General features: G+C 48.2%; 1 long non-coding RNA gene across 2 annotated transcripts; it reads right to left on the bottom strand.

Moving 5' to 3' along the window:
• Window positions 1-4,592: 4,592 nt before the first annotated feature.
• On the bottom strand, window positions 4,593-26,280 carry LOC138930120 (uncharacterized). 2 transcript variants are annotated; one of them, XR_011446094.1, is made up of 3 exons: window positions 26,110-26,280; window positions 24,534-24,646; window positions 4,593-4,778 (listed from the first exon to the last, which is right to left on the bottom strand). It is a non-coding gene; the product is annotated as an uncharacterized lncRNA (long non-coding RNA). The 2 variants fall into 2 exon arrangements; XR_011446093.1 differs by lacking the exon at window positions 4,593-4,778 and adding an exon at window positions 18,265-20,678.
• Between the last annotated feature and the right edge of the window lie 777 nt (window positions 26,281-27,057).

The raw sequence follows: 27,057 nt of genomic DNA, 5'->3' as shown, positions 1-27,057 counted from the left end.
ACCAGCCTTTTTCCCGCCCCGACACCAGTCTCGGTGAAATCCAACTTATTACAGCATACGCCTGGTATTTCTTGAGGACCCTTCTGGGGGCAGCGTACATAACCGGCGTGTTGGACGAGCATGATTCACGGGGGTGAAAGCAGAAAGCAATTCTGTTTTGTCTCCTAGCATGCCTTTCTGAGCTTCCCAGGAGACTCAGAGGTAAAGAACCCGCCTGCGGATACTGACGATCCGCTCCGCTTTCGATTCCCGGGTCGGGACGATCCCCCTGGAGGACGGAATGGAGACCCACTCCAGGATGCTTGCCTGGAGCAAGCCATGTTCAGGGTAGCCTGGCAGGGCTACAGTCTCGTGTCGCAGAGAGTCCGACACGACTTTGTACAACAACAACCCTCCCTTTCAAATATATTCGGAGGGTGAGAAGGGGGATTTTTGGAGACATCTGGAGGGAATCGCAGGCGGTCTCCTGACTTTTTCTTGCTGGCTTTTTTTTTCTCTTTCATCTTCTTCTTCGTCCTAACACCTTCTACAGTTGAATCATATCTTTGCAAGGTCCCGAAACTAAAGACACAGTCATGCCACAATCCCAGGCTGTACGTCCGCTCCTGCATCCTCACAACCTCACACACACACATACACGCGCACACACACACACACAGCCGTTCTCATCCGCAAACCAACATACCTCCTGCTACGGCCAAATGCCAGCCACTTTCGACGTGATTTGTACTCCAACTTACTTCCCCGCGGGATCAAGGGATTTGAGCTGGCTTCCGATGAACTCAGCCCCGCCCGGTCGTCCAACTAAACACAGGGCAAGGCCCAGCAGGTGTGAGACCAAGAGAGCCCCTGAGCTTCCCAGGCACCTGGAGGAATTTGCATCTCATTCTTTTAAAACCTCTTAAACGCACACAACTGAAACCCTGGGGATTCCTTCCATACCCTTACAGGCTTTGAAGAGTTTTTTTTTTTTTTTTTTTCTTTGCTGGAATCTTCTGTTCTTCATTGTGTGATGTATAAAAACGCCCTTAAAACCAATCTGTATGTTTACAAGGGTTCGATCTCTCTATATATTTTCAAATGTTCATTTTGCTTTTTAACTTTTAATTTTGTATTGAGGTATAGCTGATGGAAAGCTACTTTGCAGGTGGCTGTAATGGTAGAGAATCCGCCTACCAACGCAGCAGGTATAAGAGACGGGTGTTCAATCTCTTGAGTTGCAACGATCCCCTGCAGAATGGAATGGCAACCGACTCCAGTATTCTTGCCTGGAGAATCCCATGGACCGAGGAGCCTGGTGGGCTACAGTCCAAGGGGTCGCAAAGAGTCAGACCCGACCGAAGTGACTTATCACGCACATGCTACACATAGCTGATTAACAATGTTGGGATAGTTGCAGGTGTACGGCGAAGGGACTCAGCCAGGCATATGAAACCCTCCCCAGAAATGCAAGCCCGCTCTGTCCACAAACCTCACACAACTCTCCTCAACAGGTGGTAACAAATGCCAGTCTTTGCAGGAAAGAGAATGCCAGATCAGCCTTCTGTGTCACAAAAATTATCAATGAGTTCATGCTTAAGAATTTCTCCCCTTGGGAATGTTAGGTGTGGGGGAGAAACCCCAGCTTAAACACTTTTCCGGTAAAAGAGCTCTCAACTGCTAGTCTTAAGTCTGTGTTTAATCATCACCGACTCAATGGACATGAGTTTGAGCAAGCTCCGGGAGTTGGTGATGGACAGGGAGGCCTGGCGTGCTGCAGTCCATGGGGTCGCAAAGAGTCGGACACGACTGAGCAACTGAACTGAACTGATCTGCATTTATTTGTATTGAAGTGTAGTTGATTGACAATGGCGTGTTAATTTCAGGTGTAGAGCAAAGTGATTCATGTCTGTAGGTATATATGAAAGTTGATATTGTTAATTGCTCAGTCATGTCCAACTCTTTGCGACCCCCATGGACTGTAGCCCACCAGGCTCCTCTGTCCGTGGGATTCTCCAGGCAAGAACACTGGAGTGGGTTGCCATGCCCTTTGCCAGGGGATCTTTCCAACTCAGGAATCAAACCCATGTCTCCAACATTGGCAGGCAGATTCTTTACCACTGAGCCACCTGGGAAGCCCATTTATCAGTTCAGTCGCTCAGTCGTGTCCGACTCTTTGCGACCCCATGGACTGCAGCACGCCAGGCCTCCCTGTCCATCACCAGCTTCTGGAGTTGACTCCAACTCATGTCCACTGAGTCGGTGATGCCATCCAACCATCTCATCCTCTGTCGCCCCCTTCTCCTCCCGCCTTCAGTCTTTCCCAGCATCAGGGTCTTTTCCAGTGAGTCAGTTCTATATATAAACTATATCTGGGCCCATATATAGACTATATATGTAATTCGTACATGTAAATATGTTTTAGACTCTCTTGTTTATAGGTTCTTACAAGATACATAGCATCTGTGCTGCACAGTAGCTTCTTGTTGTCTGTTTTGTATCTAGCTGTACGTGTATCTGTTAATCCCACAGTCCGGCTTTATCCCCCACTCCTTCCCTTTTCGTAACTATAACTCCATTCTCTACGTCTGTGAGTCTGTTTCTGCTTTGTAAATAAGTTTATTTGCGTCATTCTCTTTCACACTCTGCACATAAGCGATATCACATGATGTTTGTCTCTCTTTTTCCATCTTGCTTCACTCAGCAGGACCATGTCTATCAATGATCAGACTCACCTCTCTTCAGGTTACTTAAAGCACACGTAGAAACGTCTAGGTTAATCGTATCCTATCCTTAGATGCTACACAGACGTCACCCCGTTGAAAGAAGGAGAGAGACACAGAGCAGGACTCAGAGGTCAGGAATCTTGCAATCAGTCCGCCCAGACATCTTTGAACAACATAGCTGTTTCCTGGCACCCGGACCTGGAAACTTAGCTCGAGGTTATCAGAATATAGGGGAGACAAGAGGCTCAGCCCGCCTGCCAGCAAGACCACAGAGTCTGCAAGGACTCAGCCTGAAGGATGATGCAAAGTGTTTTTTGTCTTTTTTTTTTAATCGCAAATGTTCACAGAACTGCTTTCAACTTCAGCTAAAGAGAGACCATGCAGGAAACAGGCTTTTCAGCAAAGAAGAAAAGAGCTCCTTTGTGGTACAGGAGGTTCTGTCCAAATGCTGGGCGTCTTTTTCAGAATAAACAAACTTCAAAGGACCTTTCCCTAATGCCAAGGGAAAGCGCTGTTGAGAGGCGACATTTCACAACCGGGTAGGATCTGCGATTTAAAATATAAAATAATGCTAATCATTAAGGAAAAATAAAAAAGACTGTCTTGCCTTCCATTTGGAATCAGTTGTATATGTGTAAACATGCCCCCCAAAATCAGGATTTTACTAAGAAGAAAACAAGAAAGAATGTGCAGGAAGCGAAGCCTTGTCTCCTTACGGTTAACTGGTTAGATTCATCCATGGTGTGTTGCTGAGTTTAGTACCTAAGTCGAATGCAAGTCTTTGTGATCCCATGAGTCTTCTGTCCATGGGCGTCTCCAGGCAAGAATACTAGGGTGGGTGCCCATTCCCTCCTCCAAGGGACCTTCCTGACCCAGGGATTGAACCCAGGTCTCCTGCATTGCAGGTGGATTCTTTACCATCTGAACCACCAAGGAAGCCCAGATTCCACCATAGTCATCTACTTTTCAGGGAACCCCTGGGTATCTTATGAGAATCCAGGGGGATATGCTAACGTCCATCCTAAAGGAAATCAGTCGTGACTATTCATTGGAAGGACCAATGCTGAAGCTGAAACTGTAATACTCTGGCCACCTGATTCAAAGAACTGACTCATTGGAAAAGACCCTGATGCTGGGAAAGACTGAAGGTGGGAGGAGAAGGGGACGGCAGAGGATGAGATGGTTGGATGGCATCACCGACTTGATGGACTTCATTTTGAATAAACTCTGGGAGTTGGTGATGGACAGGGAGGCCTGGCGTGCTGCAGTCCATGGGGTCGCAAAGAGTTGGACACGACTGAGGGACTGAACTGAACTGAGCTGCTGGGGATATACGGCTTTTCTGGGGGAGATCCCTTGGAGGAAGGCATGGCAACCCACTCTAGGATTCTTGCCTGGAGAATCCCGTGGACAGAGGAGCCTGGCGGGCTGCAGTCCCTGGTGTTGTAAAGAGCTGGAGGCAACTGAGCAACTAACACACAGTTGATTTACAAGCTATGTTACCCTCCGGTGTACCGGACCTCATTCTCGGGCACACGTGTGCCCGGCGGGGACCCTCTCTGTGTCCGGTGAGGCTCTGTGGCTTGCGGTTCTCCATGGCCGTGCTGGTTGGGAGGCTGGGTTCGGCACCCACAGCACCTCTGAGCTGCTGGTGCCGGCAGCCTTGGGGCAGAGGAGGGTGCCCACTAGACCCAAAGTGAGAGACACAGCCTGCTGAGATGTCCTGGCCCCGTGAGAACTCAGAAGAACCAAGAAAGAAAACTTGAGTCCATCTTTTTGTTTGTTTTTTAATTTTATTTATTTTATTTTTGCTCACACTGAGTCTTCTCGGCTGCCCACATGTTGCAGCGAGCAGGGGGCAACTCTCTGGGGGTGGCGGGCGGGCTCCTCACTGCAGCGGCCTCTCAGGTTGAGGTCCCCAGGCTCTATGACACACAGGCTCAGCAGCGGTGATGCACGGCTTTGTTGCCTGTGGCGTGTGGGATCTTCCCGGACCGGGGATCGGACCCACGTTCCGTGCATTGGCAGGCAGATTCGTATCCACTGGACCCCCAGGACAGTCCTTGCGTCCATCTGCAAAGATGCTGAGACAAGTCTCTCTAAGGAAGCACGCTGCTTCTGTACACAATGGAATATTACTCAGCCGTTAAAAGAACGCATTCGAATCAGTTCTACTGATGTGGATGAAACTGGAGCCTATTATACAGAGCAAAGGATATTAATACAGGATATTAACACACATATACGGAATTTAGAAAGATGGTAACAATGACCCTGTATGTGAGATAGCAAAAGAGACACAGAGCTAAAGAATAGTCTTTTGGACTCTGTGGGAGAAGGCGAGGGTAGGATGATTTGAGAGAATAGCATTGAAACATGTATATTATCATATTATCATATATTATCATATATTACACATTGCCAGTCCAGGTTCGATGCATGAGGCAGGGCGCTCAGGTCCGGTGCACAGGGATGACCCTGGGAGATGGGATGGGGAGGGAGCTGAGAGGGGGGTTCAGGATGGGGGACACGTGTACACCTGTGGCGGATTCATGTCAATGCATGGCAAAAACCACCACAATAGTGTAAAGTAATCAGCTTTCAATTAAAAAAAAAAATCCTTGGACATACAGAAAAAAAAAGAAAAAGAAAGCACGATGTTTCATCTCTGTGCACGTTTGAGGAAACCGAGTCACGTTTTTCTCGTAAAGCACAGGCTTCCTAGCAGGACCGAGGCCCGGAAGGTGTGCTTTCTGTAATTGGTTGTCAAGGAAACCGAGACAGCCCCTTGTCTGAAATGGCCACTGAAGTAAGGTGAGATCAGAGTCAAGATCGTGGGAAAGATTTTTCAACACGCATGTCCGCTCAGCGCGTTTGGTTTTGCCATTTGGGGCCTTAACAGGCATGGCCTCCTTGGGACTGTTTAAAGAGTCTGTTAACTGGAAAAAAAAAAAAAAAAAGAAGCATGTGGTGAGAATTGCAAGTCAAGTTTTATTTGGGGGCAAAATGAGGACCGGAGCCCAAGAGACAGCACCTCAGATGGCTCTGGGAGTCTGCTCCAAAGACGTGTGTGTTAGTCACTCCGCCATGCCAGCCTCTTCGCAACCTCGTGGGCTGCAGCCCACCAGGCTCCTCTGTCCATGGGATTCTCTGGGCAAGAATCCTGGAGTGGGATGCCCTTTCCTTCTCCAGGGGGATCTTCCTGACCCAGGGATCAAACCAGTGTCTCCTGCATTGGCAGGTGGATTCTTTACCCTGGAACCACCTGGGACGTCCAAAGCGGCAGCGGGGAAGGTCAATATAAATATTTGATTTTGGTGAAGCAGTGAGCTCATGCCAGCAAGCAACAAAGCTTTCGAAAACGTTCCTCCTAGTCTCCTAAAGCCTTTCCTAGTCAGGAGGGAAAGTCAACACCGTGAAGGATTTTCAGGCTTTTCTAGCTATTAGGAGATGCGAGAATTGGGCTCGTGAAATAGGCTCCTGAGACTATCTCACCATCTGAAGACCTGTCCTGCCTGTTTTTAACCCAGGACACAGATGCCGGAGGTCTGCTCTCCACCCAGAACTCCCTTCAGGGGGTGCTGAGGGTCAGCAGCTGCAGCAGCAGCTGATTTAATCCTTGTAGAGATGGACGGCAGGTGCCCACATCCAGGGTGCCTACACCCTGGATGACAGGGTATAGTTGAGAGTCTAAGGGAGTCAGACAAAATCCTAGGCTCCTAAGTGGATATAACAACGCTTTAAAGAACATGCTGGCTTCTGCCGGCACTTTGTAAAATTGACAGTGCAAACACGAACCTCGTTAAAAATCACCCTCTCACATGTGGACCCCAGTGTTCATCACAGCACTGTTTATAATAGCCAGGACATGGAAGCAACCTAGATGTCCATCAGCAGACGAATGGATAAGAAAGCTGTGGTACATATACACAATGGAATATTACTCAGCCATTAAAAAGAATGAATTTGAATCAGTTCTAATGAGGTGGATGAAACTGGAGCCTGTTATACAGAGTGAAGTAAGCCAGAAAGAAAAACACCAATACAGTATACTAACACATATATATGGAATTTAGAAAGAGGGTAATGATAACCCTGTATGTGAGACAGCAAAAGAGACACAGATGTATGGAACAGTCTTTTGGACTCTGTGGGAGAGGGCGAGGGAGAGGGTGGGATGATCTGGGAGAATGGCATTGAAACATGTATAATACCATGTAAGAAATGAATCACCAGTCTAGGTTCAATGCAGGATACGGGATGCTTGGGGCTGGTGCACTGGGATGACCCAGAGAGATGGTATGGGGAGGGAGGTGGGAGAGGGGTTCAGGATTGGGAACTCATGTACAGCCACGGCTGATTCATGTCAGTGTATGGCAAAAACCACTACAATATTGTAAAGTAATTGCCTCCAATTAAAATAAGAAAAAAAAAACCCCACTGAATCTTGAAAAAAAAAAGTAAAAAATAAAAATCATCCTCTCTTCTACGGAACTGTTCTTCTCCTTCCTTCCATCTCAGTTTGCTCTGTCCCTTTCCAAAGGAGCCCTTGCTTGTTACCTGACCTCTTGGAGAGACACGAGGGACGGACTTCAGAACTGGTCTCCCACACGTAATGGTTGCTTGACCTTCTCTTGTGGGTTGCTGTTTTTGTTTTGTTTTTTTTTTTAACTTATCTGGTTCCAAAGTCTGTTGACACGTGTCTGAAACACTGAATTTATTTTTATCTGCCCACATTACACATTTGGCAGGACACAGCCCTCTGAGCTCCAAGGCAAGAAATGAGGGAGATTTCATCTTCTGAGCTGCCTTGAAGCCAGACGTCAGCTCGCAGCTCTTCATATTGCAGGCTTCACTCTAATTCTGCTGTTCTTTCGCTCAGCCATATCCGACTGTTTGTGACCCCAAGAACTGCAGTGCGCCAGTCTTTCCTGTCCATCACCAACTCCCAGAGCTCGCTCAAACTCATGTCCGTCGAGTCGGTGATGCCATCCAACCATCTCCTCCCCTGCCGTCCCCTTCTGCCCTCAGTCTTTCCCAGCATCAGGGTCTTTTCCAATGAGAAGTCTCGTCACGTCAAGTGGCCAAAGGATTGGACTTTCAGCTTCAGCATCAGTCCCTCCAGTGAATATTCAGTACTGATCTCCTTTAGGATGGTCTGGTTTGATGCCCTTGTCAGTCGAAGGGACTCTCAAGAGTCTTCTCCAGCACCGCAATTTGAAAGTGACAAATCTCACTATAGTACACTTGCTTAATAGGAAAAGATGTTTAACATACAAATTTTTAAAGAGCATGGTCAGCCTATGTTCTCAATCTTGTTCATAAGCCTGGGATCACGTGGTGGTGAGCAATGGAATATTTGGGTGAAAATGGGGGGAAATGTGTCTTTTCAAAAGTTAAAGAATTCTCTACCTGGCAATCCCTGCTGAGGGGTAGAAATAGCCTCTTCAGACATAATAACACAGAAACAGTGTTTCACGTGATCAGAAGCCCTCCAGTTAATTCCATCTCTTTTTTTAACCTCCGTTTTTAGCATTTCTTTAAATTTATTTTTATTGGAGTATACTTGCTTTATGATATTTATTAGTTTATGCTGTAAAGCAAACTGAATCAGCTATAAGTTCATTTCAGTTCAGTCACTCAGTCGTGTCCAACTCTTTGTAACCCCATGAACTGCTGCACGCCAGGCCTCCCTGTCCATCACCAACTCCTGGAGTTCACCCAAACCCATGTCCATTGAGTGATGCCATCTAACCATCTCATCGTCTGTCGTCCCCTTCTCCTGCTGCCCTCAATCTTTCCCAGCATCAGAGTCTTTTCCAATGAGTCAATTCTTCTCATCAGGTGGCCAAAGTATTGGAGTTTCAGCTTCAACATCAGTCCTTCCAATGAACACTGATCTCCTTTAGGATGGATGGATTGGATCTCTTTGCAGTCCAAGGGACTCTCAAGAGTCTTCTCTAACACCACAGTTCAAAACCATCAATTCTTTGGAGCTCAGCTTTCTTTATGGTCCAACTCTCACATCCATACATGACTACTGGGAAAACCATAGCCTTGACTAGACGGACCTTTGTTGACAAAGCAATGTGTTTGCTTTTTAATATGCTGTCTAGGTTGGCCATAGCTTTTCTCCCAAGGAGTAAGTGTCTTTAAATTTCATGGCTGCAATCACCATCTGCAGTGATTTTGGAGCCCCCCCAAAATAAAGTCAGCCACTGTTTCCACTGTTTCCCCATCTATTTCCCATGAAGTGATGGTTCCAGATGCCATGATCTTAGTTTTCTGAATGTTGAGCTTTAAGCCAACTTTTTCACTATATGAAAAATCAGCTATGTTCATATATATCCCCTCTTTTTTTAGGATGTACACCTTTATTTGTGTCTTGAGACATGGAATGAAAGTGAAAGTCTCTCGGTTTTGTCCAACTCTTATCGACCCCATGAACTGTACAGCCCATGGAATTCTCCAGGCCAGAAAACTGGAGTGGGTAGCCTTTTCCTTCTTCAGGGGATCTTCGCAACCCAGGGATCGAACCCAGGTCTCCCACATTGCAGGTGGATTCTTTATCAACTGAGCCACCAGGGAACCCCAAGAATACTGGAGTGGGTACCCTCTCCCTTCTCCAGTGGACCTTTCTGATCCAGGAATCGAACCAGAGTCTTGTGCATTGCAAGCGGATTCTCTACCAGCTGACAGCCACCAGGGAAGCCCAAGAAATGGAATATTTCCTGCCGTATCAGTAAAGAAAGGACGTTAGACTCATCAGCGACTGCAGCCAGGGCAGGTGGTGCGCTCGTGAGCCCTGCAGGGAGCTCAGGAAGAAAGCACCCCTGCCATCTTGCAGCCGTCAGACGGTAGCCAAGTCCCCATGGAGACCCCTGAGGACATCCAGGATGTGACACACAGGTTGCTGGCCCCAGATAGCTGAGATGAGGATGAAAGCAATGATTTCAGAAAGTCCAGATGGGGGCGTCTTCCCCGTACACAGGAAAGCACTAAAGTCCTTAGCTTGGGAAACCTGGTTTTCCTGAATTCACAGGAACATTTGTTTTTTTAATTTTTATTTGTACTTTATTTTACTTTACAATACTGTATTGGTTTTGCCATACTTTGACATGAATCCGCCACGGGTGTACATGAGTTCCCAATCCTGAACACTTCTCCCACCTCCCACCCCATATCATCTCTCTGGATCATCCCCGTGCACCAGCCCCACGCATGGCACTGAAACATGGATACTATCATGTAAGAAGCGAATCGCCAGTCTATGTTCGATGCAAGATACAGGAACATTTTGACATTCAGACTACCTGCCCTTTGTTGCATAACTTTTGTGTAACCTGGCGCTGTGCCCCCCTCCCCAACGCCCTCACCTTCTCAAACCAGTCTCTCTCATAGCTGTCTGAAACCCTGTCTCCTGGGCTGAGCTCTGCATTTTGCCCCAAATCAAACTTAACTCACAACTCTCACAGTGTGCGATTTTTCTTTTCAACAGTGAAAATAAAATACCAGTAAAACAAGATTATTGCAGAAACGTACTCTCGCTTTTGTGATGAGTGGGCAGTCTAGCATAATCTAGAGATGATGTATTAACCTCATAATCTAGACATGATGTATTAGCAGGATATGAAGTAACAACAGTGGGCTCCTTCCAAAGATTCTGTTCCAGAAAATGGTGAAACCAGCCCATCCTAAGGGAAGTCAACCCTGAATGCTCATTGGAAGGACTGATGCTGAAGCTGAAGCTCCAGTCCTTTGGCCACCTGATGCAAAGAACTGACTCACTGGAAAAGACCCTGATGCTGGGAAAGATTGAAGGCGGGAGGAGAAGCGGATGACAGAGGATGAGATGGTTGGATGGCATCACCGACCTGATGGACCTGAGTTTGGGCAAGCTCCGGGAGTTGGTGGAAGACAGGGAAGTCTGGCGTGCTGCAGTCCATGGGGTCGCAAAGAACAAGAGAGTGATGAAGCGACCTACACTGTTAAGTATCAGAACTTTTCCAAATCGTTTGCTTTCATTCCTAACCATCCCTCTGGTTCAACCCAGTTAGAGAATCCTACTTATGTTTATTCAACAAAGGAATTTGAAAACGAGGGCAGAAAAACCATTTGGCATTCCTCCTGTTAAATTAATTTTGATTGGAGGAGAGCTCATTTAAGAATCTACAGACAGTAAATGCTGGACAGAGTGTGGAGAAAAGGGAACCCTTCTACACTGTTGATGGGAATGTAAGTTGGTGCAGCCCCTATGGAGAACAGAATCGAATTTCCTAAAAAAACTTAAACACTGAACGCCCACAGGATACGTTTGGCATCCCTAACCGCACACATAAATGCAAGCACCTTGATGTGATGTCCAAGACTTGGGCCCCCCTGATGTGAAGAGCTGACTCATTGGAAAACACCCTGATGCTGGGAAAGATTGAAGGCGGGAGGAGAAGGGGGCGACAGAGGATGAGATGGTTGGATGGCATCACCGACTCGATGGACATGAGTTTGAAGAAGCTCCGGGAGTTGGTGACGGACAGGGAGGCCTGGCGTGCTGCGGCCCACGGGTTCGAACTCGACTGAGTGACTGAACTGAATGATGTCTTCGGCGTGAAGTAAGGGGGTGTCTGTCTGCAGGAATGCACAAATGTTCCTTCTCGATTCTCTGGATGCCTAAAAACACCTTCCACTTATGCAGCAATATCTCAGTTACGCCCAGTCTCCTGGTACAAGTTCAGTGACTTGCTTTTTCTCAAACCCAATTCACGGGTGAGCTCGGACAGGGTGGTCAGCCTCCTCTTTCCCCAACTGCAATAAAAGTCATCTCCCCCACCCCTCCAAAAACAACCTGTTCTCACTCCCCCAGGCAGGGGGGAGGCGGGGGGAGGGGGTCTCCATCTCCTGTTTCAAATGAAGCAAAAGCTCTTTAAAGGCAAACCTCACGCTCACGTGGCTTAAGCTGCCAGCCCAGTAACATCCCCTCGTACTGCAAGGAAAATTCCAAACACAGGTTTTCTCTGTCAGGAGAAGCTGTTTGCAACCCATGTCTGCAAAGAAGCATCTCCCAGTCGTGATGACGTGGTGACTTCATCCACGCACGCAGCAGGAACACGGTGAGATGGGATACAGATTCTGTTTTCAGAGCCTCTTGGAGAATGGGGGCTTTTGAGAAGGTCACCATCCTGACCCACCGGCTTGCTGCCTTGAATAACAATCTCCAACATCAAACATCACAAATGGATGGCAAACGCAGACTAAGAATGTAGGGAACAAGGCATAAGGAAGGTTGAGAATATACCTAGTTCCCTACACTGGGCAGAACAACTCGTTTGCAAGAATGTTCAGCCCTGGTTGAGAGTCTTGTTTGCAAGCACTTCCCAACCTTCCTTATACCTTGTTCCCTGCAAAGAATATAGGTAAAATTCAGAGTTGTGTGTGTGCGTGCTAAGTCCCTTCTGTCATGTCCGACTCTTTGTGACCCCATGGGCTGTAGCCCACCAGGCTCCTCTGTCCATAAGATTCTCCAGGCAAGAATAATGCAGTGGGTTGCCATTTCCTCCTCCAGGGGATCTTCCCGACCCAGGGATCAAACCTGTGACTTCTGCTTGGCAGACGGATTCTTCACCGCTGAACCATGCTAAGTCATCTTAAGTACCCCTAAGTCTGATGATTTGACTCTGAGAAAAGTTCTTCCCCCTGCAAAGTTATATTTGTGCAAACAAACTCATGTTTTGGGTGTAGAAATGAGACACACGATCTATATCTGCTTATCCTGGTGAAAGTATTTTATAAGCACTGTTTTTTGGAAAAGGCTCCATGCGGAGAAAAAAAAAACTTGCTACAAACAGATCCTTATTAATAATGTTTTGAGTTTTTGTCTCTGCTTTTACTTACTGGACTGAGTTGGAAAAGATGTGTCTACTTCAAATAGCTAAAACCTCAGAGCAGGACCTTATTTGGACAAAGGGTCTCTGCAGAGCTGACCGAGTGAAGGGTCTGAGATAAGGTTCCTCCTGGGTGGGGGTGGCCCCAAACCCAATGTGAGGGTGCTCATAAGACACGGAAGAAGAGAGACACGGACACAGCGGAGAAGCCACATGGAGGTGGAGGTGGAGACGGGAGGGAGGCGGCCACCAGGCCAGGGACGGACGCCCGGAGCCCCCGGAGGCTGGAAGAGGCGGGGAGGACCCTCCCCTGGAGCCTCTGCAGGGAGCCCAGCCCTGGGACACCCTGACCTCAGACATCTGGTCTCCAGGGCTGGGCGAGGATGAATTTCCATAGTTTGGATCCAGCTGGTCTGCGGTCATTTGAAGAAATGATACAGACAGAGAGAGCAAACATAGGGACACCAAGAGAGAAGGGGATGAGATGAAGAGGCCAATTGGGGTTGACATGCGTACACTGTATGTGTACAGGTGATGCCTTGCGCACGTATAGATGGTACACTGTGCGTGGTATATATGAGACCATGCGGCATCCATACCACGTGCAAAATGGATAACTAATGAGAAGCTAGTGTGTACCTCACGGCTACTCACTGCTCTGTGGTTACTTAAATGGGAAGAAAATTTAAAAAAAGAAAAACCAGAATGTATGTATACACGTGGGCTTCCCAGGTGGCGCTGGTGGTAGAGAAGTGTGTCTTAATCGCTCAGTCGTGTCTGACTCTCTGCGACCCTGCCGAGTACAGCCCGCCAGGCTCCTCTGTCCCCGGGATTCTCCAGGCAAGAATACTGCAATGGGTTGCCATGCCCTCTCCTCCAGGGGACCTTCCCAACCCAGGGATCGAACTGAGGTCCTCCTGCGTTGCAGGCAGATTCTTTACCATCTGAGCCACCCGGGAAGCCCAGAGGTAAAAGAAACTGCCCGCCGATGCAGGAGATAGAAGGGACGCCGGTTCCATTCCTGGGTGGGGAAGATCCCCTGGGGGAGGGCATGGCACTCCACTCCAGTATTCTTGCCTGGAGAATCCCGGGGACAGAGGGGCCTGGTGGGCTACATACAGTCCATGGGGTCACAAAGACACGACTGAAGCTCCTGAGCACACAGGCACACCCATATGGGTACATATGATGGATTCACTGTGCCTTAGAGCAGCAGCTAACACAGCGTTGTAAATAAAGCAATGATGCTAAAAAAATAATAAATAAATTTGTTTAAAGATGTTGCCAAGCTGTGTTCAGAGTCTGTATTGCCACCAGCAACACGCAGGGGCCTCAGTTACTTTCTGGCTCCCCGGCGTCAGGCCCATGTACCTGCCCCTGTCGCTGTGTCTCTCCTTCCATCCCAGACTCTGTCTCTCTGTATGTGCCCAGAGGGACCGCCATGCGAGGGCCCAGGGAGAGGACGCCACCTGCACGCCGCGAAGGACCCTGTCCTCAGGAACCAACCGTGAGGACACCCTTGAGCTCAGATGGAACAGACTGCGGGAAAGGAAAACTCCCAAGCGTCTGGTGAGTAAGCCTCCCCGCCCGGGTGCTCAGGTCCGGCAGCTGGAGCCGCGTCCCGTGCGAGTCTCCAATCCTCTAAAACCCACCCTTTCGCCTTCCTCACTGTCTCATCCTCATCCTCCTCCACACCGTCACCAAGCCCAGAAGAGATGGTCCGTCTCCGGCAGACACGCTTCCATCTTTCCCAGGCCAACAGCTCCCAGGAGAGGTTCATGGAGCTCCTGAGACTTTTTGTTCCTCTCTCTCTCTCTCTCTTTTAATTTGCAAACATATGGCACGTTACCCCAGACTCCGCTCAACTCGCTCAGACGACTTTGGACGAAAGGCGACTCCTTTAATCAGCTCCCCGTCCCCTGAAGGTTGTCTTTTATTTCTCTTTCGACGTAGCCTTTTGGGCAAGACTTGCGTCATTTTCCGCCTCTCCCTGGAATCCACCCCCCGCCCCCACTCAACCTCTCCAGATTTCAGCTGGCTCAGGCCTATCTCTCAGCTGTGCGTCTACAAAGCCAGGGCATCTTGGAATCTGGGATCTGAGGACAGAAGAGATATTGTGGAGTCTGCGAGAGCCCTGATGATGTGACTTGGCTGGGAACCGGGCTTGAACTCACTCCAAGAAGCAGCTCATACTCCAGCGACACACACGTGCTGGTCTGAAAAGGTCTAAGCGCTTCGGATTCACTCAGTGCGTATCCAGTGCTCTGAGCCGCTCTAAACACTCAGGAACCGAGTTTACGTTGTTTGTTTCGATCCCTGGGTCGGGAAGACCCCCTGGAGGGCATGGCATCCCACTCCAGTCTTCTTGCCTGGAGAATCCTCATGGATAGAGGAGCCTGGCAGGCTACAGTCCATGGGGTCGCAAAGAGTCGGACACGACCGGTCACACAAGCATGTGGTAGGTCTCAGCATTGAGGTTAACCTGATGGACTCCAATACCAGGGTTAGCCTTCTTCTATACACTGCTGCTGCTGCTGCTAAGTCGCTTCAGTCGTGTCCGACTCTGTGCGACGCCACAGACGGAAGCCCACTAAGCTCCCCCGTCGCTGGGATTCTCCAGGCAAGAACACTGGAGTGGGTTGCCATTTCCTTCTCCAATGCATGAGAGTGAAAAGTGAAAGGGAAGTCGCTCAGTCGTGTCTGGCTCTTAGCGAGCCCATGGACTGCAGCACGCCAGGCTTCCTTGTCCATTACTTTCTCTCAGAGCTTGCTCACATTCAACTCCATTGAGTCAATGATGTCATCCAACCATCTCATCCTCTCTCACCTCATTTCTCCTTTTGCCTTCAGCCTTTCCCAGCATCAGAATCTTTGCCAGAGAGTCGGCTCTTCACATCAACTGGCCAAAGTATCGGAGCTTCAGCATCAGTCCTTCCAATGAATATTCAGCTGTGATTTCCTTTAGGATTGACTGGTTTGATCTCGTTGCTGTCCAAGAGACTCTCAAGAGTCTTTTCCGGCACACTTTGAAGGCATCAGTTTTGGGGGGCTCAACCTTCTTTATGGTCCAACTCTCACATCCATACATGATTAGTGGAAAAAGCATAGTTTTGACTATACAGACCTCTGCCAGAAACGTGATGTCTCTGCTTTTTAATACACTGTCTAGGTTTGTCATAGCTTTTCTTCCAAGGAGCAAGTGTCTTTTAATTTCATAAAAAAATTTAATTGAATAGAGTTTTTTTTTTTTTAAAGGATCGTGTAAAAAAATAAAAGTACAAAAATACAAAATAGCATTAATAAGACAATGTTGAATTTCTGGGTTGTCACTCAGGTGTGAAATGTAAAAACAGACAAACGTCAACAATAAAACAAAAGCAGGGAAATGACGAGGCCGATGACCGGGGTGTTTATCAAGCATGTTCCAACCATGGCTTTCCACTGGGCTCAGTGGTAAAGAATCCGCACGCCAGTGCAGGAGACACTGGTTCGATCCTTGCATTGGGGAGATCCCCTGGAGAAGGGAATGGCAACTCACTCCAGTATTCCTGCCTGGAGAATCCTATGGACGGAGGAGCATGGCAGGCTACACTCCGTGAGGTCCCAAAAGAGATGGACATGACTTAGCTACTGAAACAACAGACAATAGCAAGCCAGCATGGACGACTGGGTTTAATCCCGCTGTGAGCTTTGCAGAGGCTGTGGGAAACGCCCCAGAAGCTTCCCTGCTGCAGGGTGAGGGAGGTGAAGCGTTGACCACAGAGACTAGTCACTCTTTACGTGGCGGCTGCTTTGAAGGGACCCTCAGGCTGCGGCCCGCTGTGGCCTGCCTCCAATATGTCCATCTGGCTGCGGCGGTCAGATAAAGACCCCAGAAAAACAGACGCAAGGCCCACGGCCAGATAAAGACCCCAGGAAAACAGACCCAAGACCTACAGCTGGAAACGGTTGGGTCAGCACATGCTAACTTATCAGGAGACGAGAGATTACTCACCGCTTAGTAAGTGCAGAGCTTTTGATAAAAAGCACTGGAATCCCTGGCTTCCTATATGGAAAAAAGATGAAAACCATCTGGATACACACACACACTCATATACTTTCAGACGGTCTGAAGTTAACTTCTGCAAGAAAAAAAATATTTGTTTCACTCATTCTAGTCCAAGGAGATTTTTGTTAAAAAAAAAAAAAAAAAGAAGACACGAAAATGTGAATCTTTAAATCCGTTGGCCACCTGATGCGAAGACCTGACTCACCAGAAAAGACCCTGATGCTGGGAAAGATTGAGGGCAGGAGGAGAAGGGGGCAACAGAGGATGCGATGGTTGGATGGCATCACCGACTGGACAGATATGAGTTTGAATAAGCTCCAGGAGATGGTGATGGGCAGGGAAGCCTGGCGTGCTGCAGTCCTTGAGTTGGGTCGCAAAGAGTCGGACACGACTTAAATGATCGAAAAACGAAAGAGGATGCGTTTGACCAAATTTACAGTTCAGTTCAGTTCAGTTCAGTTCAGTTCAGTTCAGTCGCTCAGTTGTGCCCGACTTTTTTTTTTTATCAGGTCAAAAAGTCTAAGTGTTAGTCATTCAGTCCTGTCCGACTCTTTGTAACCCCCTGGACTGTAGCCCACCAGGCTCCTCTGTCCATGGGATTCTCCAGGCAAGAATAGTGGAGTGGGTTGCCATTTCCTCCTCCAAGGGGGTCTTTCTGCATCGGCAGGCAGATTTTTTTCTTTCTTTTTTACCATCTGAGCCATTAGGGAAGGCCATAAAGATGCCTATATTCATTAAAAACCATTGGGAAGGATTTTCATGCGTCAAGAAGAGGCATCATCTCCAAAGTCCTTTTACAAATATCTGCCAAAAAAAATCTTCAGTCCATGAACAGGGCACATGAGCAGGAGACACGCTCAGGAATCTGGGGTGAGGAGTGCCATGTGCCCTGACACCATCAACACCCTATTTATATTCTTAAATGGACTGCGGTGGGACGCACAGAGGAGAGGCCAGCACGGCTGGCCCAGCTTCCTTTCTTCACCTGATGGTAATTCCATAGCGTCTGTCTTCTGTTTCCCCCACCCCCAAAATTTAGACTCTTTATTTTGCCTTGAGATATCACCCATTGACAACGTGATGGTTTCAGGTGGACAGCGGAGGGACTCAGCCATCCATACACATGTATCCATTCTCCTTGAAACTCCCCTCCTATCCAGGCTGCCGTGTGACACTGAGCAGAGTTCCCTGTGCTGGGCAGCAGGTTCTTGCTGGTTCTCGGTGTTAAATATAGCAGTGTGTCCATGTCCATCTCAGACTCCCTGACTATCCCTTCCCCCATCCTTCCCTCTGGAAACCATAAGGTTATTACAGAGGATTGAGCAGAGTTCCCTGTGCTGTCCAGCAGGTCCTCGCTGGTTCTCCATGTTAAATCCAGCAGTGTGTCCATGTCCATCCCAGACTCCCTGACTATCCCTTCGCCCCTTCCTTCCCCCTGGGAACCATAAGGTTATTACAGAGTATTGAGCAGAGTTCCCCATGCTGTCCAGCGGATCCTTGTGGGTTCTCCATGTTAAATACAGCAGTGTGTCCATGTTCATCTCAAACTCTGTTATCTCTTTGAATGAATTTTTAAATCCTAAGTTTGTCTCCGATTCACATACATGCTTTAAAAAAAGTGTCCACCCCAAACTCTCAAGAGCAGAGACACATATTTATTGACGCCAAACTCACAGCAGCCTTAGTACAGAAAGCAGACAGCATGGTGTCCACTCCATCGACGAGCCGACATGGGTTGGTGAGGTAAGCACAGAGCGGACAAGACGGAAATTGTCAGTTTGAAGACAGTTTTTTTCCTGGCCTCAAAGTCCATTCTTCTCTCTGTGCCTGCCCCCGCTTCCTGCTGGTCTATGTGGGTGCGTCCAGTTAGGAAAATATGGCCACCATATTGCTGCAAAGGGCTCAAGGATGAACCGGACCAACACCAAAGACGTCTGGCTCACTCCATGTATATTTTTCCTCTTGAGCTGAAAGGCTCAATGCTTTCATTTCAGATCAAAAAATTAACTTTTTTTTTTTTCCTTCAGAGAGAGGAGAAATCCCAAACATACCTGTCCTGGCTCTGTAAACCCAACATTCACTTCAGTCAGTTCAGTGGCTCACTTGTGTCTGACTCTTTGTGACCCCATGGACTGCAGCACGCCAGGCCTCCTTATCCATCACCAACTCCCAGAGTTTGTTCAAACCCATGTCCATTGAGTCGGTGATGCCATCCAGCCATCTCATCCTCTGTCGTCCCCTTCTCCTCCCGCCTTCAGTCTTTCCCAGCATCAGAGTCTTTTCCAGTGAGTTAGCTCTTCACATCAGGTGGCCAAAGGATTGGAGTTTCAGCTTCAGCATCAGTCCTTCCAGTGAGTGAGTATTCAGGACTGATCTCCTTTAGGATGGACTGGCTGGTAATCATTCACAGAAACGAGTCATTCCATGAACGTTTAGAAAAGCAGCAGAAAGTCTCAATCACCCTTTATTTCACTTAGGAGGACAGGAGAGAGAATGAGACTGAGAAAGCAAAGCAACACCATCTCCATGATGGAGCTGGCTCTTGGGGAAGCCACATGTGTCCAAGAGATGCCACGTGTGAGGAATGGAGTATTTCCTGCTGTATCACTAAACAGAGGGTGTCACAGATAGCAGCGATCGCAGCCGCCACGGATGGTGAGCTGGGGAGCCCCGAGGGAACTCAGGAAGCAAACAATACTTGCCACCCAATGGCACCCGACTCCAGCACTCTTGCCTGGAAAATCCCATGGACAGAGGAGCCTGGAAGGCTGCAGTCCACGGAGTCGCTGAGAGCTGGACACGACTGAGCGACTTCCCTTTCACTTTTCACTTTTAAGCATTGGAGAAGGCAATGGCAACCCACTCCAGTATTCTTGCCTGGAGAAACCCAGGGACGGGGGAGCCCAGTGGGCTACTGTCTATGGGGTCGCACAGAGTCGGACACGACTGAAGCAACTTAGCAGCAGCATCAGCAGCACCCATCAGGGGGCTTCCCTGGTGGCTCAGCTGGTACAGAATCTGCCTGCCATGCAGGAAACGCAGGTTCGATCCCTGTTCAGGAAGATCCCCTGGAGGAGGAAATGATAACCCACTCCAGTATTCCTGCCTGGAGAATCCCATGGACAGAGGAGCCTGGCGGGCTATAGTCCATGCGGTCGCCAAAGAGTCACACAAGATTTAGCACTGAACAACAACAATCACTTCTAGCCCCCCAGGATCTCTGCTCATCCAGGGGACTGAGATTTCACCTTTCAATGTCGGGCGTGAGGATCGATCCCTGGTGGGGGGAGGTAAGATCCCACTTGCCTCTCAGTCAAAAATAACACAAAACATTTTAAAAAAAGAATAAGAAGCAATACTGCCACAAATTCAATGAAGATTGTAAAATCATCCACACCAAAAAAAAAAAAAACCCAAAAACCCCACAAAAACGGGTAGGGTGGCCAGATAGTATTTTTAGCCTGAAGAACATGTGGTCTTATCTCTTTCATTATAGCTAGTCACGGATGATACATACATGAATGAGCGTGCCTGTTTGCCAACTGTGTTGACATACAGTCCCGTTCTTGGAAAGTTTAAAACCATTTTAACATTCAGTTCAGTTCAGTCCCTCAGTCGTGTCCGACTCTTTGCAACTCCATGAATCACAGCACGCCAGGCCTCCCTGTCCATCACCAACTCCCGGAGTTCACCCAAACCCACGTCCATCGAGTCGGTGATGCCATCCAGCCATCTCATCCTCTGTCGTCCCCTTCTCCTCCTGCCCTCAGTCTTCCCCATTTTAACACATAGAAGCCATTAACTCGCCGGCAAATCTGATCTGACCCGTTGCCAATGGTGGCAACACGCTGACAAAGATGTCAACATTTACAAAGCCGTGCAAAACCTCAGGTGATTAATGAAATCTGCTGGGCTTGCGTTTCCTTTCAAATCGTGCTATCATTTTTGAAAGAGATATGTTATTTTTCTTCTCATTTCTTCAGGTTGGGATAAAAATCAATATATTTGTGGGTAAGTTGATTCCAAAGCTAGGCTTCCCAGATGGCGCTAGTGGTTAAAAGAAAAAGAAAGAAAGAAAGAAAAACTTGTCAGACAATTGAGGAGACATAAGAGAGTCAGGTTTGATCCCTGGGTCGGGAAGATCCCCTGGAGGAAGGCATGGCAACCCACTCCAGTATTCTTGCCTGGAGAATCCCAAGGACAGAGGAGCCTGGAGGGCTGTAGTCCATGGGGCTGCAAAGAGGCAAACACGTCTGAGCAACAAATTCTTTCTGATCCCAAACCACTGTTAACTTTTCAGGTGCGCTGTAAAAACAAAACAAAAAAAAAACTCCTTTCCAAATGTATTCAAGGAAAATTCCACGATCCTTCTGGCGTTAAATGTCATAACGCAGAGTCGGTGATTTAAACAGGGGCACTGACTTGGTGCCAACACGTAAGCCCTTTCCTCCTCCAGTTGAAAAATAAACAGTCGTATAGAAATGCTTGCTCAGCGTCTATGAACTGGCATATTCCTGGGGAACCACTGTGTTCGGTGAGGTTGGAGGAATTACAGAAACTGCAATAAATTTTTAGTGACACAGCTGTGAACGGTCCCAAGGGCACGCTTTCAGGCATAATATACTTTCATAAGTTTGAAATCTCACAAGAGGCCTTTGTTTCACGGGAAGCGCAGAGGCCAGTACGAATATGAAAGCTACATGCTGACGGGAATATGTGCACCACCTTCGTGAAGGCAAAGAGTGTCCCATGACTTTTTTTTTTTAACCTCATCCAATATTTTTTTAATTCACGTGCGTGGCTTACTTGCTCAGTCGTTGCGGCTTCATGGACCGCAGCCCTCCAGGCTCCTCTGTCCATGGGATTCTCCAGGCAAGAATACGTGAATGGGTTGTCCTTTCTTCTCCAGGGGAATCTTCCCAACCCAGGATGGAACCCGTGTCCCCTTCATCTCCTGCATTACAGGCAGATGCTTCATACTCACGTCAACCGGGAAGCCCCTTCTGAATTCATAGAAATGGTCATATCCTAACGGATTCGAAGTCTCCAAGATTGTCTCAGTTCGGGAGTAGCATGGCTTCACTCATCTAACAGGTTCCCGTGGGGCAAAATTTCCTGCAGCCTTGGGGAAAGTCACCTTTTAGGTAAAACAGATCATGTTTATAGAGTCTAAAAGTCCTGCCAAGTCAACACCAGTTCTTTTAAAAGATTATGATTCAGCCATAAATGTAGCTTGTCACCTACTCACCACGCACTTCGGAACTACTTGCCTAGGTCCATAAAACTGGAGTTGGAGTGGATGCTTGTGTCTGTCTCTGCTCTGAAAATTGTGGTTGTTCAGTTGTTCAACCATGTCTGACTCTTCGTGACCCCATGGACTGCAGCAGGCCAGTCTTCCCTGTTCTTCACCGTCTCCCAGCGCTTGCTCAAACTCAGGTCCATCGAGTCAGTGATGGCATCCAACCATCTCATCCTCTGTCGTCCCCTTCTCCTCCTGCCCTCAATCTCTCCCAGCATCAGAGTCTTTTGCAATGAGTCGGCTCTTCGCATCCGGTGGCTACAGTACTGGAGATTCAGCTTCAGCAAATTCAGCTCTGCAAGTTAGAGGGTGTTTCATATCACTAAGCTGTAGCTTGAGCAGCCACGTGGCATGTGAGCTTAGGTGTTCCTGGGAGAACCCATTTTTTGACATCCCAGACCATGGGTTCAATCCACAGGCTACTGTCCTAGTCAAACACCAAATCCCTGCATCTGCAGAAGTCGTCTAGGTTTTCATCCTTTGTTTTTCTTGGAAAGTCGGAGCCAAGGCCATACCTTATAAATCACTTCCAATTTCACCAAGTGCGAAGCTAAGTCACACAGAGAGAAAAACCGGTCTGCACACAGACCCTGCAAAATGGTTTGCTTCCAGTACAAGCAACGCCTTTGCTCCTAAGCTTCTCAACCATTCCTAAGCGCTTGCCCCGGAAGATGGGAAGGGTGTTAGCGGTGAATCTCCTGTCTTTGTAAAACCTCCCAGCCAGGACGGGATTGAAGTTGACTTGGAAGTGAATTGGATCCGCCGATTACACACTGGCACTCGCCGTGGGCATCTTCCATCCACCTCGACAAGGATTCAATCAGGTGCTGCTGTAGCTGCTGACCTTCAGCTGAGCTCCCGTGAAAGGAGCTCAGGGTGGCCAGCAGACGAGACGTCTGTGCTCTGGGTTCAAAACTGACAGGACAGGCCTTCGGAGAGAGATTTTCAGGAGCTGATTTTATGAGCCCAACTCTCAGATCTCCTCTATCTAGACAAGGGGGAAAATGATCCATGCTGACGTCTGTTCCCCGAGACTAGCAACCTTTAAAAAAAAAAAAAAAATACGTGCTTGCCTGCGTAAACTCCCGGTTCATCAAAATCACATATATCCTGACCTGACCCCCACCCCCCGCCTCTTTGGAGCAGCCTCTCAGAGTTACCTGAGGCACTGTCTCCCAGGCTGCAGTCCTCATTTTTCGCCCCAATAAAACTCAACTCGAAGCTCTCACGCTGTGCATTTGTTTTTAAGTTGACGGATCAATGAAAAAAAAAAGAAAAACTTGCCTGTGGGGGTGCTACAAGCTTGAGAAATTCACATGCACGTTATAATTCATCGAGGTCAATGTTCAAGCGCTTCCTAAGCCCTCCATGAAAAGTCACAGCCGTCTCTCATTTTCTTGCACTTCACCTACTATGTTGTTCTGTTTTGTTTAAGAAACGGAGACGTCACGGCAACGCTGAGTCGGGCAAGTCCGTTGACGCCATTTTTCGGGCAGCATCTGCTCACTCTGTGTCTCTGGCCCACGGTTTGGTCACGTGTGCAGTATTTCACGCTTTTTTCATTTTGATCGTATGCATTAAAAGGATCTGCGGTTAGGGAGTTTCGAGGTTTTCCACAACTCGCTACAGGCTCAGAGGATGCTTCGAATTTTTTAGTGGTGATGTATTTTGCCATGAAGGTATGTACATTTTTTTTTTTTTTTAAGAAATAATGCTGCTGCATACTGAATAGGCTACATGCAGTGGTAAAAATTCTGCCTGCAGGGCAGGAGACGCAGGTTAGACCCCTGGGTCAGGAAGATCCCCTGGAGGAGCACACGGCAACCCACTCCAGTATCCTTGCCTGGAGAACCCCATGGACACAGGAGCCTGGCGGCCTACAGTCCATGGGGGTCACAAGAGTCGGACACGACTGAGCGACTCTACCCGGTACTTCAGAGAGGAACTGAGGCAGAGCATATAGGGGAGGGATTGTGCCCCTCCCCCAAAGCCCCAAGGGGTTCCGCTGAATTACGCACAGATACTACCCTTCCTTATGTGATAATGCAAGGGAACTTGTGCTCGCTGTAGCAAATATACCTATAAGGTACCCAAACCATCCAAAGCAAGTGCTATTAGGAACTCCTCTGCAGAAACAAAACCATTTCTTGGCTCCTGAGAGGTAACCCAGCCATGACCCCGAGTGTGAAGAATTACTTCCCCGCAAAGAATCCGCAAAGGAGCACAGCAGCGTATCTGTCCTTGAACACCCTTCAACGGGAAATCCTTCCAGCCAAAAGGGCTCTTCTCTTGGCAAAGAATAACCCCCGTGGACATCTCTCGGCCAAACAGAACTCCCATGCACCGTGTGTGTTTACTTATTTGTGGGTTTTCTATTTAATAAACTATGAGAAAGCTGATCCTTTTTCCCGTAAGCACGACCTAATACCCTCTAAACAATCATATTTAATTATATACACCATATTTTGGAAGTATTCCACAAACTTCTCTTCTCAGCCTTCCCTTTAAAAAAAAACATTTCCTTGATGGTGAAAAGTTTGTTTTGCCTTTTGCCTAGAAGCAAAACTAGTGAAAACCAAAGTATGAAAATAAATATAACTTACATTAATTTTGTGGTTCAGTGGCTAAGTTGTGTCCAACTCTTTGCCGCTCCGAGAACTGCATACATTAATGGACGCTCCAACTTCCTGGGTGGCTCAGACTGTGAAGAATCTGCCTGCAATGTAGGGAGACCCGGGTTCAATCCCTAGGTCAAAAAGATACCCTCGTGTACGAAATGGCAACCCACTACAGTATTTTTGCTTGGAGAATCCCTTGAGCAGAGGAGCCTGGTGGACTACAGTCCATGGGATCCCAAGAGTCAGACACGACTTAGCAACTAAACCACCATTTTAAATCGAGCAAATTTAAAGCTAATATTTCTAGAATTTCTATGCATCACTTTCAACTTTTTCAGTAGTTTTACTAAAAGTTCCTTAGGACATCTAGAGTAACTCTTAAGGAAATTTTTTTTTTTTTAACAGATCACGGTTTGTCTTTGGGTCTTATGCGATTTTGCTGGGAAAGTTGAGTCACAGCATTGTTTTCCTGAGTATGGAAAACTTGAGTTACTCCCATCACGATGAGATTACTGGCGGATGCTGTCTCAAGAACAGCTGGTGGTCATAAGAACTGCCTCAGGCTCCCCAGGAGGATGAGAAAGACACCAGGTGAGGATGTCGTGAATGGTCCTTCATTTTTGAAATCACAGCGATGCTTCGTTCATAAGAAGTGAACAGACTTTGGTTTTTAAAAAAGTTAATAATAAGAACTCTTAAGTTTATGGAAAAAAAGCACGGTTTTCTTGCCAATTCCATTAGGTTCCTCTGAAATGGGCCGCTGAGTCATCAACCACCAACAAAACCTCCCCAATAATTGACCAGATGAGCTGCTGGCTCCAGAGACAAACCGAGGTCAGGCTCGCTGAGCCTGAGTCTCCCCCCAAATGGAATTCTCCTCGGATCTATGCAGTCCTAGGGATTCAAACCAGAAAGGGGAACCACCCAGCTGGCAACCTTGGAACCCCACACTCCCTTGCTGAAGACACAAAAGGGAAGAATTTTCAACCCCCAGCACTCTTATCACTCAAAAACAAAAGTGAAGCTCTCTAAGCAGAATCCTTGGGGCCATCTGCTTTCAATCAGCCCTAGGGTCAGTTTTTGCAAGTACTATTTATTTATTTATTTTTTTTTGGGGGGGGGTGGGGGTTGTCTATTGCAAGACCAGGGCCTCTGTAAAAGGAGCCCCGGGGCTGGGCCTTCTCTGGTGGTACGATGGTTAAGGCGTCACCTTCCATGGCAGGGCGTGAGGGTTCCCCCGGTCTGGGAGCTAAGATCGTCTCTGAGTTGAGCTAGCTCCCTTCCTCCTCTGGTTTCACAAAGAGGGAAGCGGCTCAAGGCCGGAGGATGGCCGCCGCCCTGTTGCCATGGAAACAGCAGGGCTTGTCCGTTGCCTCCTCACTCCTTAAGAGTATGTGGCAAAGCGCGTCAAAATCCACCCCCTCCACCCGCCCCCCAACCCACCCAACACACACACCCCGCCCAACACACACACCCCGCCCCGGGCCTCCGCCCAGAGACGCCTCTGCAGCTTCTTAAACCCTCCTTCGCTTCCCTGGTGTTCTGATCTCAGGGGCGTTACCTCTCTGCTCCGATTAACCTCGGGCGGTGGTGCTTCCTTTCACGGCTGCAAAGCAGCTGTCAGAGGTGGGGTCCTGTCAGAGGCCCTGGAGTCTGAGGACCCTGGACGGGAAATGCAGCAATGTAAACACACCCGGCATTAGCAAACCGCAGGGCAACCGTATGGAAGGTCATCAGAGCTGGCGATCTTACAGGGATACAAGGTCTCGGGGGGAGGAGCTTCGGAAAAGACCAGGCAGGCTGCCCAAAGCATGCGTTTGTTTCCATACCAGGAGCCTGTGCTCGCTCGTGTCCGACTCTGTGCGACCCCAGGGGCTGTAGCCCCGCCAGGCTCCTCTATCCCTGGGACTCTGCAGACAAGGATACTGCAGTGGGTTGCCATGCCCTCCTCCAGGGCATCTTCCCCACCCAGGAATCGAACCTGGGTCTCCGGCATTGCCCACGGTCTCTTTACCACTGAGCTACTGAGGGAACCATACGGGGCCACCCCACCTCCAAAACAAAAAGCAAATTTGATCTATTCCATAGTCAACAATATTCTCGGGAGCACCCTCTGCCAGGAAATCTTGACTGTGTGGGCCAGCATTCCTGGGCCAGAGGGTGGAATGGAAAGTCCCGCATTTCAAACTCGGCTTGTAATAAAACTTGGAAGAAGACGATCCCCACCCGGCGTCTCAGCCCACGGACTGTTTCTCCTGGACTGAGGTGAGCGCAGCGATCGAGGCTCACCGTCTCCGTCATTGACTGTGTTCCCTGGACAGACTGGACCATCACGAAACATCTCTGCCGTCGATTATTCTTCCTGGGATCTTAAGGTCACTGCTCCTATATCTCGGATCAGAGCTCTATCAATCACCATCGTTTTTAAATTTAATTAATTTTTATTTGAATTAATTATTAAACTAATTAAGACTTTTAAAAATGAAATAAAACAAGTTTAAAAGTAATG

Source organism: Ovis canadensis, chromosome X, assembly GCF_042477335.2.
Source record: "Ovis canadensis isolate MfBH-ARS-UI-01 breed Bighorn chromosome X, ARS-UI_OviCan_v2, whole genome shotgun sequence".
Taxonomy (NCBI): Eukaryota; Metazoa; Chordata; class Mammalia; order Artiodactyla; family Bovidae; genus Ovis; species Ovis canadensis.
Note: the sequence above shows the minus strand (reverse complement) of the source record. Positions and strands in the feature narration are given on the sequence as shown.